This window comes from Artemia sp. Qi Xiang Cuo, chromosome 20, assembly GCF_049724085.1.
Source record: "Artemia sp. Qi Xiang Cuo chromosome 20, ASM4972408v1, whole genome shotgun sequence".
Lineage (NCBI taxonomy): Eukaryota > Metazoa > Arthropoda > Branchiopoda > Anostraca > Artemiidae > Artemia > Artemia sp. Qi Xiang Cuo.
In genome coordinates, this window is record NC_142813.1 from 23,506,786 (window position 1) to 23,528,826 (window position 22,041).

Below are 22,041 nucleotides of genomic sequence, written 5' to 3' on the forward strand. Positions count from 1 at the left end.
TTAAAAGTCTGGCCAGACCGTAACAACATCTGAATATTTCTTTAAACAGGACCAACCTAGAGCCAGATACTTTCAAAGTAACCTCCAAATAATATTCTAAATGTGTTAAGATGAGCCCCTGGTTCATGGGCGCCCATATGGGGGGGGGGGGGGCAAAGGGGGACTCCATCCCCCTGGATGAATGCTGCTGCCTTATATTTTATATTTTTGTTTTGAGATTGCTATTATAAAGCATCGGAAGTGCCGATTAGACCAGCTAAGCCCCTCCCTAAAATTCAGCTTATGGGCGCCAATGCCCTGATTGCTTAGGAGGTGTGCTGATTGACGTTTGCCCGAATTAATTCTATGGGTATTTGTGTAGAATCTGGGTACACATGCGAGAAGTGAAGTTTTGTTAATGATAAAGAAATAAAACAAAACAGGATGACAATATAATAGTTTAGAAACAAATTTGGGCTATATATTTGCACATTAGAGGGGGTGGGGGTAAAGCATAGCATATATTAAATATGTAACCTAACCTAACCTAACTACCTTTTAGTCCCCCTAAAACCCAAAAAACTAAAGTTTAAGTCTCTTTCACAGAGTGAATAATATCTCTCTATGCAGTGGAAACCTGTTTATCATCAGCGGCTTTGAGATTTCGGTGCGGTCTTTCTTCGTGTGTACCCAGATTCTACACAAGTACCATTCTATGTTTTAGATGTTATATCCAGAATAATTCATTATCAAGTATTACGTCTAGTTAACAGACCTTTTTCGGCCATCTATTTGAACTTCAATTATTTAGTCTTTTCCTGTAAACCTTTTTTTAGATTGTCTGAACTTGTTTATTTTCCAAAACCTATTAAAATTTTGAGAAAGCCATTTTGTTCATCATAGTTTAAAGGCCCAATAAATATGCCTTACGGCATAACATGACCCCCCCCCACAGCCCCAGGAGAAAGGTCTTTAAGTTATAAATTTGCCCATTATTTGCGCATAGTATTTGTTATTGGGGTGTATGCATACATTTTCGGGTGGGGAGAGGGGTAAAGTTTCTGTTGGGGGTTTTTCCACGGGGAGATTTGCCATGAGAAGGGAAGTTTCTAGGGAGTAAGCTTGTCAAGAGAAATTATACACTGGGGGAATTTGCCAGAATTCTTATACAGTTTTTTTTTTATATGTATTGTTTTCTGTTTTCCGTCTCAATTTTACGCGCGGAATGGTTAAAAGTAATTGTCCGGGTAAATTTATATCGGGATCGAATTGTCTAGAGGATATTTTCTTGGGGAGGGGGTTTCTCCGTGAATATGGGCCCAGATTTCCTGGCATTATTTAAAAAAGATCACAAATTAAATAAAAAAACAAGTTTTTCCAACTCAAAGTAAGGAGAAACATTAAAACTTAAAATGAACAGAAACTATTACGTATAAATAGGGGGTTGCCCCTCCTCAGCACCTCGCTATTTACGCTAAAATTTTAATTTTGTTCCAATTCTTTAAGACTAACTCCTGAAACACAAGGGCCGTTTAATTAGTACAATAAGACGCTTTTGAAAAGTACTAAGATACTTTAGCGTAAAGAGCGAGGTGTTGAGGAGGGGGAAACCCCATTTTTTATTTAAAACTTTTTTTTATTTAATCATTATTAAAATTCATCAGATTGCAGGCAACGGTACAGAAACAAACTTCGGAGGGGTCTCATTCGATTGGAAATCGAAAGTTCCAGTGCCCTTTCTGAGAGTCAAAAGTGATCGGGGGCAACCAGCCCCTCTCCCTTGCGCCCTTTTTCCTCGGATGCGTCCGATCAAAATTTTGAAATAGCCATTTCGTTGAAAACAGTCCAAATTCCAAATAACTACCATCGGGATTGACAAACCCTCCACAGCCCCCATGGCAAGGGCTGTAAGTAAGTCCCCAACGCCCTTTTTTCCCAAATGCATACGATCAAAATTTGAGATAGCCATTTTGTTCAAAATAGTCCAAAGGGTAGCTGATCATGCCTTCGGGGTTGATAAATTCCCCCGCGGCCCCCCAGGCAAGGGATGTAAATTCTTTAAGTTCTCCATTGTTAACATATAAAGCTTATGTTGAAGGGGTAGTATTATAAACTTTGAAGGAGGCGCGTTGGATTGGTAATAGAAAGTTCTACTTCCTTGTTATAGAGCCCAAAGTGATCAAAGGGCAACAAGCCCCCCCAACCTGTTTTTCCCAAATACATTCGATCAAAAAATATTGAGACAGCTATTTCGTTCCAAAAAGTCCGAATATCGAATAATTATGCTTCTGGGCTTGACAACCCTCCCACCAAGCCCGTGGGACAAAACTAAAAGTTAAGCAAACTGTCCATTGTTAGTATATAAGGTTTTTATGGAATGAGTGGTCGTATAAGCTTTGGTGTAGGCTAATTGGATTGGAAATCTAAAGTTTTAGTTCCAGTTTCTAAAGTCAAAACTCATCAGAGAGGAACCAAACCCCTCCCCCAGCTTCCTGCACCCTTTTCCCTCACATACATCAGATCAAAATTTTGAGATAGTCATTTTGTTCAAAATAGTCAAAAGGTCAAATAACTATGTTTCAAGGGCTGTACCCCTATTATCCCCCAGAACAATGGCTGTAAGTTATACATGTTGCTTATTGTTATATAAATTGTTGCATATAAATTTTTTATAGGAGGGGTGGTCGTATAAACTTTGGAGGAGTCGTTGGTACTTTTACAAAACACCAAACAGATTAAGAGTTTAAAGGTTCGATTGAAAATCGAAAGTTTTAGTGTCCTTTTTCAGAGACAAAAGTGATCGAAGGGGAACCCGCCCCCCCCCCGCCCCCCCACGGCCTTTTCCCCCAAATGCATCAGATTAAAATTTTGAGATAGCAATTTGTTCAAAATAGTTCAAGAGTCAAATAACTATGCCTCTAAGGTTGGCACACCTCTTCCACCACGCTCCGAGACATGGGCTATAAATTATACATTTGCCCATTGTTAACATAAAACGGTTTTATTGAAATAAAGAGGGATTGTTTGATGAAAAAAAGAGCTTAGGGTATTAAAGTAAAATTTTAAGGACATCTTTAGAGGGGGGCTGAACAAAATCAAAACGCACTATGTGCTTGCTGGTTATGAAAAAGGAATATCAGCAATATCGAAGGAACGACTGAGGGTATTAAGGATTTCAAGGTATGCTGAAGTATGTTGAGGAGATGATGAAGAGAGATTTGAGGGCAACCAACCCCTCCCCCTTTCATACTCTTTTTAGATGCGCCCCTTTGTTCAACACTGATCGAAATTTTGGAATTGTCATTTTGTTCCAAGTCATCAAAAGGTCCAATAGCTATAGTTCCAGGGATGCCATGCCCCGGTGGTTCCAGGGGGGAGGATTATAAACTGTGCAATTTACCAATTGTTTACATGCAGAATTTATCATTTGAAAAAGTTTAAATATTTGATTCTGGGTGTAACCAAAAAGGCTAAGGGCATTAAGGTAAAACGTTGGAAAATGTTGAGGGGTATGTTATACTAAATCCAAAGATACTATGTACATCACTTTATCAAAAAGAAGAATCTGTAATATTTTAAGAACGGCTGACGGTATTGAGATGAAACTTACAGGACAAGTTGAGGGAGATGTTGAAAAGTAGTTGGAAGGCCACCAGCCCCCATCGAAGCCCTTTTTGTTGCCCATCCTCCAGAAATATTTGATCAAAATTTTTAAATAGATATCTTGTTCAAAATACTCAAACGCTCAAATAACTATGCCTCTGGGATATCATTACCCCTCCCCTCTCCCCCCCCCCCCACAGCTTTAAGCAGGGATGCTGAAGGCAATATACACAGTGTGTGTGTGGTGATTGTTAGAAGGGTGTATCATCGATATTTAAGGGACAGTTGAGGATATTAAGTTGAAAATTTCAGGGGATACTTAGGGGGATGTTGAAGAGCTATCGGAGGGCAACCAGCCCCCTTGCCTTTGTTTTGATGATCACTTCCCTTATCACTGATTAAAATTTTGAAAAAAGCTATTTTGTTCGAAACAGTAAAAAAAATCCAGTACCTATGCCTCCGGGGATGCAATTCTGCCCAGAGCCCCCAGCGTAAGGAGGGTAAATTATGTTATTTGTCTTTTTTATTTTCAGGGCTTATAATTGGTAAAAGGGGGATGTTTTTTTTTTAAATGTCTTCAAAAAAACTAATGGTATTAAGGTGAAACTTTGCGTAATGTTGAGGGGCATATTAAACTAAATCTAAAGACACTACGTGCATCTTGTTTGTCACAAAGGTGTATCTGCAGTGAGGGTACTAAGAGTAACTGAGGGTACTAAGTTTAAACTTTCAGGATATGTTGAGGAAGATGTTAAAAAGCAGTCGGAAGGGAACTAGTCCCTCTACCATTTCTTATTATCTGCCCTCCCTCCAAAGATCAGTGATCAAAATTTTGGAACAGCCATCTTGTTCCAATCCGACTCCAACAGCTATACCTCCAGGGATGACTAAGCCCCCACACCCCTTGGGGCAAGTTTTGAAAGTTATATAAGTTGTTTATTGTTTATATATAAGGTTGTTTATTGTTTATATATAAGGTTGGTTATCGGGAAAAGGGGGCATGTTTGATCCTGAGTCTCTAAAAAGGATAAGAATATTTCGGTAAAACTTCTAGAAAATGTTGAGGGGTATGTCAAACAAAATCCAGGAGGGTTTTTAAAGAACACAAAAGCAATATCTAATGAACGGCTAAGGGTTTTAAGTTGAAACTTCAAAAGCATGTTAAGAGGGATTTTGAAACAAGAACGAGGGCAAGCCCCCCCCCCGGTCGGTTTAAGCCTACTGCGTCGTTTTGTGCTCTATAGAAAACGAATTATATTAGAAGAGTAATGAAGAAGATGGATGGAATAATTTTAGGAAAACAATTTGTGAAGATGCTGATGGTGTCTTAGGGAAGAAAGTTAGGAATACAGCGAGGAATATTAGTGAAAAAAAAGTTTGTTTAACAGAGAGAAGGGGCTTGTACAAGAATTGTCTGAGTGATAGATTATATGAAAACAAAAGGAATGTAAAGAAAGTGGAGAAAGCATTAAAATATCAACTAAGGTGGTGTGAATTGGAGGCCATGGATAAAATTGCCGAGGATCTGGAAGATGCACCTTGACGGCATAATAGTAAAATATTGTACTGGCAACTTGATCCCAGTTAAAGATAGGAACGGGGCCACAATTAGTGGTAAGGAAAGAGTTACAAAGAGATGGGCAGAACGTTTTAAGAATATGCTAAACCGAAATAGAATTGCATAAAAAGATATAGAGGAAAATGAAAAAGTTTGTAATACCTTGGATGTGAAGAAAGATTTGTTTTGCGAGAAAGAAGTAGCGACAGTGCTTAAAGGATTAAAAAATAATTAGGCCCCAGGCGCTGATAGTGTGGTAAACGAGTTTCGTAAATATGGTTGCTCTGAGGTAAGAAATAAGTTCCTAAAGATTATTTTTGAAAAAAGGGAAAGTACCAAGCGATTTTAGCAAAACCCTAATTACACCATTGTATAAGAAAAGTGATAAGAGTGAGTGCGGTAATTATCGAGGCATTAGCCTGATCTTTGTAGGTAGCAAAGTACATAGTATTATGATACTTTTTAGACTGAGAGATGCTGTGGACAGATTTTACAAGAAACTTAAAATTAAAGTTATATAATTTGACGGTTTTATACTTTTTTGGAAATATTATTAAAAGGATTACAATAAATGATAAAGGTATGGCTATGACATGCTTATTGGAAAAGATCCTCGTGTCTTCATTTACGCACCAGTGACAGATTAAGGAAGGCCACCCCCTTCCTTCCCTTGCCTTGGGTCCCAGCTGATTCTGTGCAGTTGAGACTTCTTTTAATAAAAACTAGTCCACCACCAAGAGATTCGTGTGTGTGCTTGAGCATTGTGTCCTAAATATGTTTTCATAGTATAACAATTAACTGAAAATAAGCTAGGATTCAGGTGTTAATATCGGCTGTTTCGTCAACCCTTAAGGATCTTTTGATCCTTTATTTGTTTCTCAATCTAACTAATTTTAAAAGCTGAAGAAATAGATAGCATCAATCTATAGTTACAGACAAATGCATCTGCAAAACAATCAAACAGTTCTTGGTAACGAACTGTAAGTAAGGAGCGACCCGGCTCCTTAATTACCAAAAAAAAATTTAAATGATTTTACTATCATAACTTTAATAAATCAGATAATATTAACATTTAGATTAATAAATATCAGTATATGTATATTAAACTGACAATGCACATTCACATGTATTTTTTTCAGTAAAGTGCAAATTATGTTCTGGCTTTGGGAAGGCACAGGGGTTTTGAGCCCTACTCGTGTTAATTTCTGCTCGTTTTGAGTTTGACTCGGTTATTTATTGTAATTTCTGTTCGTTTTGGGTTTCGTTTGTTCATCGATGCTGATTTGCGGTAGTTTCACGCTTGGTAGATTATTTTATTTTATTTTTTTCTCATTTTTGGTTTAATGGCGTTCTTTACTTTCCTTTGAAAAATGTATTTTGTTCAAAAAGTTTTTAAATTAATTTCTGTTCGTTTATATCGACACAGTCTTTTCAAGGAAAAACAAAATAATAGTTTAAATCTTTTCGTTTTTTTTAAGGCTTAATAGTTTGGCCTGCTATTTGTATAATGGAGAAAATTTTTCAGCAATTTTTAACAACATACACCCTTTTAAAAATCTGGAAACAAATAGTAGTGTTTAATTTAGTTTCCTACCTCCTCTAGTTGATCTGGAATAGAAAACTTGATACCATTCACAAAAAAATCTGTTTGCATTCTTTGATAGCTTGGATACAGTTACGCTATTTTGATTTGGTTAAATTTTAAGAGCAGAAGTAGCCCCGAAAGTTTGAACATAATACCCTCAGTCGTTCTTGGGATACTGCTGAGATGCCTTATTGGGAATTAGCATTAACACAGTGCATTTGGATTTAATCTTAAGGCAACATTTAAATTTCTAACATAATGGGCTAATGGCAGGGTGGGTGTGGGATGGGGATTAGTTGCCCTCCAATCACTTTCAACTATATATTTTAATCTAATGAGCCCCTTTTGAAGTTTCTACGATAACTCCTTCGATACGAAGTGCCCTGGTCTGAACCAAAAAAAAAAAATATATATATAATAATAATACATTGTACCCACATCGCTCTTAACTATAAAAATATCAAGCCTTCCAATCACTTTCGACTATTAAAAAGGCACTAGCCCTTTCAATTTCCAATCGAATGAGCTCTTTTTGAGTTTTTACGTCAAGGCTTTCTATAAAAACCTTATATGCCCCCAGGGAACAAATTAACACCCTTGCCCTGAGGGGTGTGAGGGGGTTGTCATCGTCAAATACCTAATTTCCAGAACTTTCAACTATGTTGAACAAAATTGCTATCTCAAAATTTTGATTGGATGTGTTTTGGGAAATGGTGGGAGTGAGAGGGGGGTTAGTTGCCATCAAATCAGTTCCGACTTTTAAAAAGGGCACTAGCCATTACAAATTCCGATCGAATGAGCCCTTTTTGAAGTTTCTACGACAACGCTTTCTATAAAAAAAACTTATACGCCCCCAGAGAATAGCTTACAACCCTTGCCCTGAGGGCTGTGAAAGAGTTGTCATCCTCAAAGACCTAATTTCAAGAACTTTCAACTACGTTGAACAAAATGGCTATCTCAAAATTTTGATTGGATGTGTTTGGGGGAACGGTGGGCGTGAGAGGGGGGTTAGTTGCCCTCCAATAAATTCCGACTATTAAAAAGCGCACTAGCCCTTTGAATCTCCAACTGAATGAGCCCTTTTTGAAGTTTCAACAACAACGCTTTCCATAAAAACCTTTATATGCCCCCGGGCATAACTTAGAAGCCTTGCCCCGAGGGTTGTGGGTGGAGTGTCATCCTCAAAGACATAATTTCCGGACCTTTCAACTACATTGAACAAAATGGCTATCTCAAAATTTTGATTTGATGTGTTTGGAAAAATAGTGGGCGTGAGAGGGGGGGGGGTTACTTGCCCTCCAATCACTTTCGACTATTAAAAAGGGCACTAGCCCTTTCAATTTCCAATCGAATGAGCCCTTTTTGAAGTTTCTATGACAACGCTTTGTATTAAAAACCTTATATGCCCCCAGGGCATAACTTACAACCCTTGCCCTGAAGACTATGGGGGGAGTGTTCAGCTTAAAGATATAATTTCCAGACCTATCAACTGCGTTGAACAAAAGGGCTGTCTCAAAATTTTGAATGGACGTGTTTTGAGAAATGGTGGGCTTGGAAGGGGTGTTAGCTGCCCTCCAATCACTTTCGAATGATAAAAAGGGCACAAGCCATTTCAATTTTCAATCGAGTGAGCCATTTTTGAAATTTTTACGACAACACTTTCTATAAAAACCTAATATTCCCCCTGGGCATAACTTAAAACCTTTGCCCTGAAGGCTATGGGGGATGGGGGGGGGAATGTTGCCCTGAAGGCTATGGGGGGAGTGTCCACCCCAAAGATATAATTTCCAGACCTTTCAACTGCATTGAACAAAATGGCTGCCTCAAAATTTTGACAGGATGGATTTTGGGAAATGGTGGGCATGGAAGGGGGGTTAGTTGCACTCCAATCACTTTTGACGATTGAAAAGGGCACTAGCCCTTTCAATTTCCAATTGAATGAGGCCTTTTTGAAGTTTCTACGACAACGCTTTCTATAAAAGCCTTATGTTTCCCCAGGGTATAACTAACAATCCTTTCCCTGAGGGCTCGGGTGGGGGGGGGGGGTTCAACTTCAAAGACTTTGTTTCTAAAACTTTCCACTACGTGAACAAAATGGCTATCTCGCAATTTATATTGGATGTACTTTGGGTAAAGGTGCGTGTTAGAGGGGGGTTTGTTGCCCTCCAATAGCTTTTGACTATTAAAAAGGGCACTAGCCCCTGGAATTTCCAATCGGATGAGCCTTTTTTGAAGTTTCTACGAAAACGCTTTCTCTTAAAATCGTATATGCCCCCAGGGAATAACTTACAACCCTTGGCCTGAAGATTTGGGGGGGGGGAGTGTCCAGCTCAAAGATATAATTTCCGGACCTTTCACCTGCGTTGAGGAAAATGGCTATCTCAAAATTTTGACTGGATGTGTTTGGAAAAATGGTGGCTGTGTAAGGGGTGTTAGTTGCCCTCTCATCACTTTCTACTATTAAAAAAGGCACTAGCCATTCCAATTTCCAATCTAATGAGCCCTTTTCGAAGTTTCTACGACAACTCCTTCGATACGAAGTGCCCTGGTATGGAAAAAAATAATTCGATACGAAGTCCCCCAAAATAGTTGCCTTCCAATTACTTTCAACTATTAAAAAGGCCATTAGCCCTTTGAATTTCCAATTGAATGAGCACTTTTTCAAGTTTTTACGACAAAGCTTTATATAAAAACATTACATGCCCCAAGGCATAACTTACAATCCTTATCCTGAAGACTGCGGGGGAGTGTTCAGCACAAAGATATAATTTCTGGACCTTTCAATTTTGTTGAATAAAAAGGAAATCTCAAAATTTTCATTTGATGTTTTTAGGGAAAGGGTGGGCGTAAGAGGGGGGCTAGTTGCCCTCCAATCATTTCCAACTATTACATAGGGCAAGGGTTTTGAATTTCCAATCGAGCCCATTTTGAAGTTTTTACGACAACACTTTCTATAAAAACCTTATGTTTCCTCAGGGTATAACTAACAATCCTTTCCCTGAGGGCTCTAGGGGGGAGGGTGTCATCCTCAAAGACTTAGTTTCTAGAACTTTCAACTACGTGAACAAAATGGCTGTCTCAAAATTTATATTGGATGTACTTTGGGAAAAGGTGCGCGTTAGAGGGGGGTTTGTTGCCCTCCAATAACTTTAGACTATTGAAAAGGGCACTAGCCCTTGGAATTTCCAATCGGATGAGCCTTTTTTGAAGTTTCTAGGAAAACACTTTCTATAAAAATCGTATATTTCCCCAGGGCATAACTTAAAACTCTTGCCCTGAAGATTGGGGGGGGGGGGAGTGTCCAGCTCAAAGATATAATTTCTGGACCTTTCAACTGCGTTGAACAAAATGGCTATTTCAAAATTTTGACTGGATGTGATTGGAAAAATGGTGGCTGTGGAAGGGGTGTTAGTTGTCCTCCCATCACTTTCTACTATTAAAAAGGGCACTAGCCATCCCAATTTCCAATCGAATGAGCCCTTTTTGAAGTTTCTACGACAGCTCCTTCGATACGAAGTCCCCTAAAATAGTTGCCTTCCAATTACTTTCAACTATTAAAAAAGGCATTAGCCCTTTGAAATTCCAATTGAATGAGCACTTTTTCAAGTTTTTACGACAAAGCTTTATATAAAGACCTTATATGCCCCCCAGGGCATAACTTACAACCCATGCCCTAAAGACTGTGGGGGGAGCGTCCAGCTCAAAGGTATAATTTCTGGACCTTTCAATTGCGTTGAACAAAAGGGAAATTTAAAAATTTTCATTGGATATGTTTGGAGAAAGGGTGGGCGTGAGAGGGGGGCTAGTTGCCCTCCAATCATTTCCAACTATTACATAGGGCAAGGGTTTTGAATTTCCAATCGAGCCCTTTTTGAAGTTTCTACGACAAAGCTTTCTATAAAAACCTTATATTCCCCCAGGGCATAAATTACAACCCTTGCCCTTAGGGCTCTGAGGGGGGGGGGCGGGTGTTATTCTCAATAACCTAGTTTCCAGAACTTTCAACTACGTGAACAAAATGTCTATCTCAATATTTTGATTGGATGTGTTTGGGGGAAAGGTTGGCGTGAGAAAGGGGTTAGTTGCCCTCCAATCACTTTCGACTATTAAAAGTGTCCTCATCAAAAACCTAATTTCTAGCTGGAAATCAACTACGCTGATCAAAATGGTTATCCTAAAATTTTGATTGGATTTGTTTGGGGAAACGGTGGGCGTGGAAGGGGCGTTAGTTACCTTCCAATCACTTCCGACTATTAAAAAGGGCACTAGCCATTCCAATTTCTTTTTGAATGAGCCCTTTTCGAAAGTAGTAATGCATCTATTGACGCGAAGCTAGATTGCATATTATGCCTTACCACAGGCAGTCATCTATTACTACGAACGGTACATGCCTTACTAGACAGGATTATGAGGCAACATCTCATTTTCTGAGCCAATCAGAGATGTTTCTACTAACGGTACTCCATATATCCATGTATAAGGTCCGAGCCCTACAAGGAATTACACAAGAATATGTGTGCAGTTTCACGGGTACATGGCTTACCACGGACAGTCATCTATTACCACGGAAGGTATATTTCTGACCAGACAGGTTTTTTAGGGACAATACCTCAAACTAAAGAGATTTTCTTGGTATAATATGCTCAAAAGTGTAATAGATTTGACGCCTACAAGCCTGGGGTGTGATTATGTGTGCAGTTTCACCGGGATATGCCTTACCACGGGCAGTCATCTATTACTACAGACGATACATGGCTTACTAGATGGGTTTCTGTGTCAACACCCATTTTATGAGCCACTATTAGTTACTATCAACTGTACAAAGACTATGCTCAGATGTGTAATAGATTTGACGCCTACAAGAGACCTTGGTATTACGTGTTCAAAGGTTTATTGGACTTTAGAGGTATCATAGCTAACTCAATTTGCAGAAAAAAATGTATAGCATTTGCATAACTCTGATCAGAATATCTTAATTGGTGATTGAATAATAGGGATGAAACCGAGCTCGTTAAAATTTTTAATTGGATTGTATGAAGGTGGTAAAAAGGGTTAAACTGTTTTTCGTCCAGTGTCGTTTACATTATTAAAGGTATCTAATAATGATGAAAAGCTGTATCATTGCGTAAACTAACTCAATTTGTGAAAAAGGTACTCCATTGGCATAACTCTGCTATGAATGATCTTAATTGGTGATTGAATAATAGGGTTGAAACAGTAGTCGATAACATTTTTAATTGGATTGCATGAAGGTGGTAAAAAGGGTTAAACTGCTTACCAGTTAAGGTGAGCCCGAAGGGGCTGCTAACTCATTGGCAATTTATTATAAATTTGGAATGGCATCGTTAGCATCAATCTATGGAAATGATTAACGATGACAAGATGACCTTGTGACTTGACCTAGCTTTACTTCTAGGATGTGTTCTGTATAATACAAAAGTACCATTTGAACAATGTTGTTTTTATAAAATAGGCACTAACATTGTAGTATACTATAAAGTTGATACTAATAGAGATATAGATGCCAAGAAAAGAATATTAAAAAAGAAATTCAGAACAATCTTTAGAGATCCTTAGAAATCAACTAGTGAGATGATTATAGGTTTGAAGCATCAAGGATCACAACCATCAATGGCCCTAACCACAAGGACCTTAACCTCCAAAGGTCTCCTATCCAATACCTCCACGGAACCCTCCTCCCTCCAGCTTTTTGTGGGCCCCCATCCCCCCATTTTTTCATACTTTTTTTTAATTTTTTTTACATGTCTTCGAATGAGATAAAACATAATTAAAACATAAGAAATTCACATTTAATATTTTCCAAATTCAAAATGAGAATGATATAGACATTTTAGTCGTGACTTTTACTATTAGAAACATCATATTTGCAGTCGCACTTTTTTTGGACTGATTTTTTTTTGGATTTCAAAATTATTCAACTTTTTTTTACGTATCTTAAAATGACATGAAACATATATTAATAATATTTGATTTTTTAATAAAGTTGGGTTATAGTTTTAGGAAATGAAAACATCCACCTTTAAAATACATCTGATTTTATACATAATATTTGATTTTTTAATAAAGTTGGGTTTTAGTTATCAGAAATAAGAACATCCACGTTTAAATACAACTGATTTTATTAATAATATTTGATTTAAAAAAAATAAAGTCGGCTTTTTGTTTTCAGAAATAAGAACATCAACGTTTAAAGTAAATCTGATTTTATTAATAATATTTGATTTTTCAATAAAGTTGGGTTTTAGTTCTCAGAAATAAGAACATTCACGTTTAAAGCATATTTGTTTTTTTTTAATATTTGATTTTTTTTAATAAAGTTGGGTTTTATTTTTCAGAAATAAGAACATCCACGTTTAATTACATCTAATTTTATCAATAATATTTGATTTTTTTTAATAAATTCGGGTTTTCCTTTTCAGTAATAAGAACATCCACGTTTAAAGTACACCTGATTTTTTTAATAATATTTGATTTAAAAGTTTGGATTTTAGCTTTTAGCAATAAGAGCATCCACGTTTAAAATACATCTACTTTTACTAATAATTTTTGATTTTTAATAAAGTTGGGTTTTAGTTTTCAGAAATATGAACATCCACGTTTAAAGTACATCTGATTTTATTAATAATATTTGATATTTTAATAAATTTGGTTTTTATTTTTCAGAAATAGGAACATCCACTTTTAAATTATACCGTTTTTTTTTAATTTGATTTTTTAAAATAAAGTTGGGTTTTAGTTTTCAAAAATAAGAACATTCACGTTTAAAATACATTTGATTTTATTAATATCATTTGATTTTTCAATAAAGTTAGGTTTTAGTTCTTGGAAGTAAGAGCATCCACGTTTAAAATACATCTGATTGTATTAATAATATTTGATTTTCTGTGATTTTATTAATAATATTTTTATTTTAATAAAGTTGGGTTTTAGTTTTCAAAAATAAGAACATCCACGTTTAAAATACATTTCATTTTATTAATATCATTTGATTTTTCAATAAAGTTAGGCTTTAGTTCTCGGAAGTAAGAGCATCCACGTTTAAAACACATCTGATTTTATTAATAATATTTAATTTTTTAATAAAGTTGGGTTTTATTCTTCAGACATAAGAACATCCACGTTTAATTATATCTAATCTTATCAATAATATATGAATTTTTTTAAATAAAGTCGGGTTTTACTTTTCAGTAATAAGAACATCCACGTTTAAAGTACACCTGATTTTGTTAATAATATTTAATTATAAAGTTGGGATTTTAGCTTTTAGAAATAAGAACATCCACGTTTAAAATACAATCTGATTTTATGAATAATATTTGATTTTCTAATAAAGTTGGGTTTTAGTTTTCAAAAATAAGAACATAAACGTTTAAAATACATTTGATATTATTAATATCATTTGATTTTTCAATAAAGTTAGGTTTTGGTTCTCGGAAGTAAGAGCATCCACGTTTAAAATACATCTGATTATTTTAATAATATTTTATTTTCTGTGATTTTATTAATAATATTTGATTTTCTAATAAAATTGGGATTTTATATTTCAGAAATAAGAATATCAACTTTTAAAATACATGTGATTTTATTAACAATATTCAATTTTTAATAAAGTTTATTTTTCAGAAGTAAAAAATCCACGTTTAAAATACTTCCGATTGTATTAATAATATTTGATTTTCTATGATTTCATTAATAATAATATTTAATTTTTGAATAAAGTAGGGTTATAGTTTTCAGAAATATGAACATCCAAGGGTAAAATACATCTGGTTTTATGAATAATATTTGATTTTTTAATAAAGTTGGGTTTTAGTTTTCAGATATAAGAAAATCCACGTTTAAATACATCTGATTTTATCAATAATATTTGATATTTTAAAATATAGTTTTTTTTTCAGAAATGAGAACATCCACGTTTAAAGTACATCTGATTTTATTATTAATATTTGATATTTTAATAAAGTTGAATTTTAGTTTTCAGAAATAGGAACATCCACGATTAAAGCATATCTGTTATTTTTTTATAAAATTTTATTTTTATTTTAATACAGTTGGGTTTTAGTTGTCAAAAATAAGAACATCCACGTTTAAAATACATTTGATAATATTAATATCATTTGATTTTTCAATAAAGTTAGGCTTTAGTTCGCGGAAGTAAGAGCATCTACGTTTAAAATACATCTACTTTTATTAATAATATTTGATTTTTTAATAAAGCTGGGTTTTAGTTTTCAATATGAACATCCACGTTTAAAGTACATCTGATTTCATTAATAATATTTGATATTTTAATAAAGTTGGGTTTTAGTTTTCAGAAATAGGAACATCCACATTTAAATTAAACCGTTTTTTCTAATTTGATGCTTTTTTATAAAGTTTGGTTTTAGTTTTCAAAAATAAGAACATTCACGTTCAAGATATATTTGATTTTATTAATATTATTTGATTTTTCAATAAAGTTAGGTTTTACTTTTCAGAAATAGGAACATCCACCTTTAAATACAACTGATTTTATTAATAATATTTGATTTTTTTTTAAAGTAGGGTTTTAGTTTTCAGAAATAAGAACATCCACGCTTAAAGTAAATCTGATTTTACTAATCATATTTGATTTTATAGTAAAGTTGGGTTTTAGTTTTTAGAAATAAGAACATCCACGTTTAAAATATATCTGATTTTATTAACAATATTTTTTTTTTAATATAGTTGGGTTTTAGTTTTCAGTAATAAGAACAGCCAGGTTTAAAATACATCTGATTTTAATAAAAATATATGATTATCAACTTGTGATTTTAGCTTTCAAAAATAAGAACATCTAAGTTTAAAATACATCTGATATTATGAACAATATTTGATTTTCTAATCAAGTTGGGTTTTAGTATTCAGAAATGAGAACATCCAGTTTTAAAATACATCTGATTTTATTATTAATATTTGATTTGTCTTAGTAAAGTTTTTTTTAAGAAATAAGAACATCAACGTTTAAAATACATTTGATCTTATTAACAATATTCGATTTTTAATAAAGTTGGGTTTTATTTTTCAGAAATAAGAATATCCACGTTTAAAATACATCGGATGATATTAATAATATTTGATTTTTTAATAAAGTTGGGTTTTAGTTTTCAGAAATAAGAACATCCATGTTTAAAGCATATCTGTTTTTTTTAATAAAATATGATTTTTTTTTTAATAAAGTTGGGTTTTAGTTTTCAAAAATAAGAACATCCACGTTTAAAATATATTTGATTTTATTAATAATATTTGATGTTTCAATAAAGTTTTAAAGCATATCTGTTTTTTTTAATAAAATATGATAAAATAAAATATGATTCGTCCGGAATGATGCAGACCTTGTCTGCTGACCACGTGCCTCTGGATATGGGGTCATCCCTTAACTAAACGCTTCGATCAGGGTTGCTGCAACCTCATGTGGTGGGTGGAGCCCACCCCGGGACTATCAGTATCTAGGTTAAACCTAGCTCTAATCAGATTCCAGGCCTAGGGTCGGTTGGGCTAGCGACCATCCACCTGAAAATCAAGTGCTACGCAAAGTGACTACATAGCCTTGGATCCGGACCTCCTTTTAAGATCTTGACCTACGCGCGTCAACGGACATGCTGACGACGTCAGAAAAACTGACAGACTGAACCTTCTAGACCAAAGGGGGCTTCGAATAGCCACCTGGAATGTTTTGACCCTGAATGCACCTGCATCAAAGAACCTACTTTCTCAAGAACTTCGTAAGAATAAAGTGACAATTGCAGGTCTCACAGAAACCCGTCTTACTGGAAGTGGAGAAGAGCGAATAGGCGATAATTACTCGTTAGTCTGGTCTGGAGGGAGCATTAGAAGAAATGGTGTTGGCCTCGCGCTAATCGGCCTTGCAAGAAAGGCCTTACTCTTGCACGAAGCTGTATTGGACAGAATAATGAAGGCCCGCTTTGGGCACAAGCATGGCAAGATGACAATTTTTGTATGCTATGCCCCGACCAACGATTTCGACGACGTAACCAAGGAAGAGTTCTACTCTGCTCTGTCCAAATGTCTGTCAACAGTTTCCCCCCACGATATCACTGTTTTTCTCGGTGACTTCAATGCTACAGTGTGAGATGATATGGGTGTTTGGCGTGGCACAATTGGACCTGTATCCCCCGACCCACTGAACGATAACGGCCTTCGCCTACTCGAACTGTGCCGATCCCATGAACTTGTGATCGCAAACACCTACTTTCAACGTAAGACTATCCACCAATACACGTAGTATAGTAATGACGGTTGCACAAAGACGATGATTGACTTCGTCATTATTTCTAAACGCTGGAGATCATCGCTGAAAAACTGCAGAACTTACAGATCAGCGGAGCTCGGAAATGCAGATCACAGGCTTGTGTGTGCTGATGTCCAGCTTCGCCTCCATGCACAGCGATCGGAAAGAAAACCAGTAGCAGCGGATATTGGGAAACTAAAGGAGCCAGATACTCGCCAGAAGTATAGTGTTGAGATATCAAATCGCTTTGAGCTCCTGGGCACACTCAACAACAGCGAAGACGCCTGGAAGTATTTTAAATCACAGACCAGCGAAGCAGCACAGCTGGTGCTTGGCAAGCGGAGTTTCCCGAAGAAATCGTGGCTTACTGACGAAACACTGCAGGTCATAGAGCAAAGGCGGAGGGCAAGACTTTTTGGAGACATGGCCACCTATCGAAGGCTCAATGGAGTGCGGAACAGACTTATTCACCGAGACCAAACTCAGTTTGTTGCAAGGAAAGCCGATGAAATCGACCTAGCAGCAAAAAAGAAAGACATTGGTAGCCTGTTCAAGCACCTCCGCAATCTCACAGAAAATAAAACCCCAGCATTGGGACCCGTCCTATCCAGGGATGGGACACTTCTCTCTGATGAGGGTTCTTGTCTCGAGCGGTGGAAGGACCACTTCTGCTCACTCCTGAACAACACTAACCCGTCTATGCCTCCTACTGATAGTCCCAGCCAACCTGGCAGTCCAAGATACGAAACAGATGCTCCTCCAGACGAGCCTTTCAGCCCATCAGAAATTGGAAATGCCGTAAAAAGGCTCAAGAACAATAAAGCTGCCGGTATCTGTGGCCTGAGTGCGGAGCTGCTAATATATGCAGGTCCTGTTATGCTCCTGTTTCTCCACACCTTGTTCTCTACAATGTGGCAAACCAAGATAATTCCCGAAGATTGGCGGAAGGGTGTCATTATCCCCTTATGGAAGAGGAAAGGTTCTAGAAGCGACTGCTTGAACTACCGTTGAATAACCCTACTGTCTGTCCCGGGAAAACTTTTCTCAATGGTCCTGCGAGATCGATGTCGAAATATCATTCGTAAAATCCAGTGACCGGAGCAAGCTGGTTTCATGTCGGACCGTTAAACCGTCGAGCAGATTTTTACGATCCAACAAATCATAGAAAAAGCCACGGAGTTCCGACAAAAAGCTTTTTTTACCTTCGTCGACTTCTGTGCTGCGTTCGACTCAGTGGACCGAGAAGCTCTTTGGTGGATTCTAGAATCGAAAGGCCTCCCCGAGAAATACTGCAGACTCTTCAAGGCTCTACACCATGGGACGGAGAGCTGTGTTCAAGTGAACGGCCGCCACAGCCCGTTCTTCCAAATCACGACAGGAGTGCGTCAAGGATGTGCAGTTGCCCCAGAGCTCTTCAATGTCATCATAGACTACGTTATGACAAGGACTACTTCACGTCTCAGCTTTGGACTCAAGTTTGGAGATCGTGTCATTACAGATGCTGATTTTGCCGATGGCTTAGCCATTCTGGCGGACTTCATGGAGCAGTTGCTGGAAGCGCTTCGAATCCTACGAGAAGAGGCTGCAAAGGTAGGACTGCAGATAAACTGGACTAAAACGAAAATTATGGCCATTGACCCATCCTCTCCTGCTGCCAATCCTTCAGTTAGCCTGGATAGCACCACTAGCATCGAAGTTGTCCAAAGGTTCACCTACCTGGGCTCCATAATTTCTTCAGGTGGCTCGCTTCTTTCTGAACTACAAGCGAGAATATCCAAAGCGTCTTCTGCCATGGGCAGACTGAACCGTCACCACTGGCGAAAACCGAACATCAGTCGCACAACGAAGCTGCGGATTTTCAACGCCCTCGTCGGCTCTGTGATGCTCTATGGAGCTGAGACGTGGCAAGCTTTAGCCGCAACCCTCAAGGCAATTGATGTCTTTCAGTCGAAGAGCCTAAGGAGGATCGAAGGTCTACGATGGTTCGACTTCGTCAGCAATGAGAAGCTGCTGCAGCTCACCAAGCAGTCTCGGTTTTCGACCCAAGCAGCCGAGCGAACACTACGATGGTTTTGATACCTACTTCGAATGCCTCTAACATACCTGCAAAAACGATCCATGACTTCAACCCTGTCAAAGCCGGTTGAAAGCGACCTCGCGGCCGACCGAAGAAACGATGGTCTGACAGCCTGTCCGAGTTCCTGGCGATGGCAAATATCCGGTTGAGCAATGTGCAAACGCTTGCCATGGACCGAAGTGGATGGAGGAGGCAGACATCACTCTCTACGCTGAGCAGCGCCCGGCAGGAGACATAAGTCAAAAGTAAGTCAATAAAGTTAGGTTTTAGTTCTCGGAAGTAAGAGCATCCAAGTTTAAAATACATCTGATTTTATAAATAATATTTGATTTTTTAATAGAGTTGGGTTTTATTTTTCAGAAATATAAACATCCAAGTTTAAAATACATCCGATTTTATTGATAATATACGATTTATTATGGTTTTATTAATAATTTTAGATTTTCTAATAAATTTGGGTTTTAGTTTTCAGAAAAAAGAACATTCACCTTTAAAACACATCTGATTTTAGTAATAATATTTTTTTTAAATAAAGTTGGGATTCAGTTTTAAGAAATAAAAACATAAACGTTTAAAATATATATGATTTTATTAATAATATTTGATTTTCTAATAAAATTGGATTTTAGTTTTCAGAAATAAAAATTTTTACGTTTAAAACACATTTGATTGTATTAATAATATTTGATTTTTTGAATAAAGCTGGGTCTTAGTTTTCACAAATATGAACATGCACGTTTAAAATACATCTGTTTATTTTAATAATATTTGATTTTTTTAATAAAGTTGGGTATGCATACCCTAATTCTACACAATACTTTTCAAAAGACATTATTATATCATTTCCCTCATAGGGCTGTCATATCATCACTAAATTAGGTTACATTAAGTCAACTGCTTTTAAGTTAGATTCATTTAGGTTAGGTAACAATAGACAACCCGAGTACCACCCGTCCAATAGCTTCATTCACATTTAAAAAAGTAAAGATACTGACACATTTTCATTACTACATCTGCTGCCCTCTTCTCACCTATAGTTATAGATGGCAGCACACCAACTGAAGCACAGGGGTCTAGTGAGAGAGACCTGCAAAATGTTTGCTTCATTTCGGTTCACTTATACTGGCGCCACGATAAGTGAACCTAAATGAACCTAACCTTTTGCATGTCTCTCTCACTAGAGGGCAGCAGATGTGGTAATGAAAATGTGTCAGTATCTTTACTTTTTTAAATGTGAATGAAGCTATTTGACTGCAGGTACTCAGTTTGTCTATTGTAACCTAACCTAAATGAATCTAACTTAAAAGCAGTTGACTTTATGTAACTATAACATAGTGATGATATGACAGCTCTATGAGGGAAATTATATAATAGTGTCTTTTGAAAATTATTGTGTAGAATTAGGGTATGCATAAAGGTTCTTATATCTGAAAACTAAAACCCCCCTTTATTAGTATTTCTTGAAACTAAGGCCCAACTTTATTAAAAAATCAAATGTTATTAATAAAATCAGGTGTATTTTAAACGTGGGTGTACATATTTCTGAAAACTAAAACCTAACTTTATTAAAAAAATCAAATATTATTAAAATAATCAGATGTATTTCAAACGTGGATGTTCATATTTCTGAAAACTAAGACCCAACTTTATTAAAAAAAATCAAATATTATTAATAAAATCAAAAGTATTTTAAACGTGGATATTTTTATTCCTGAAAACTAAAACCCGACTTTATTAGAAAATCAAATATTGTTAATAAAATCATATGTATTTTAAACGTTGATGTTTTTATTTCTTAAAACTATAACCCATTTTTTTAAAAAAAACATAAATATTATTAATAAAATCAGATGTATTTAAAACTTGGATGTTCTTATTTCTGAAAACGAAAACCCAACTTTATTAAAAAAATCAAATATGATTAATAAAATCAGATGTATTTTAAATGCGAATGTTCTTTTTTCTGAAAACTAAAACCCAAATTTATTAAAAAATCAAATACTATTAAACAAAACCATACAAAATCGTATATTATCAATAAAATCGGATGTATTTTAAACGTGGATGTAAATATTTCTGAAAACTAAAACCCAACTCTATTAAAAAATCCAATATTATTAATAAAATCAGGTGTATTTTAAACGTGGATGCTCTTACTTCCGAGAACTAAAACCCTACTTTATTGTAAAATCAAAATATTATTAATAAAATAAAATATATTTTAAACGTGGATGTTCTTATTTTTGAAAACTAAAACCCAACTTTATTAAAAAAAAAATCATATTTTATTAAAAAAAACAGATATGCTTTAAACATGGATGTTCTTATTTCTGAAAACTAAAACCCAACTTTATTAAAAAACTAAATATTATTAATAAAATCAAATAATATTAATAAAATCAGATGTACTTTAAACGTGTATTTTTTTATTTCTGAAAACTAAAACCCAACTTTATTTTAAAACATAAAATACTATTGATAAAGTCAGAGGTATTTAAACTTGAATGTTCTTATTGCTGAAAACTAAAAGAGAACTTTATTAAAAAATCAAATATTATTAATAAAAATAAGATGTATTTTAAACGTAGATGTTCTTTTTTCTGAGAACTAAAATCCTACTATTCAAAAATCAAATATTATTAATAAAATCAGATTTATTTTAAACGTTGATGTTTTAATTTCTTAAAACTAAACCCCAATTTTATTTTAAAAAAATTAAATATTATTAATAAAATCAGATCTACTTAAAACACGGATGTTCTTATTTCTGAAAACTAACACCGAACTTTATTAAAAAATCAAATATTATTAATAAAATCAGACGTATTTTAAACATTGATATTTTTATTTCCGGAAAATACTTTATTAGAAAATCAAATATTAATAAAATCAGATGTTTTTTTAAACGTGAATGTTCTTTTTTCTGAAAAATAAAACCCAAATCTATC

At 35.5% G+C, this 22,041-nt stretch overlaps 1 protein-coding gene across 3 annotated transcripts in view; it reads right to left on the reverse strand.

Annotated features, from left to right (window-relative positions):
- The window catches only part of LOC148940024 (uncharacterized), a 318,671-nt gene that overhangs the window by 261,550 nt on the left and 35,080 nt on the right, over positions 1-22,041 (reverse strand). The window lies entirely within an intron of this gene.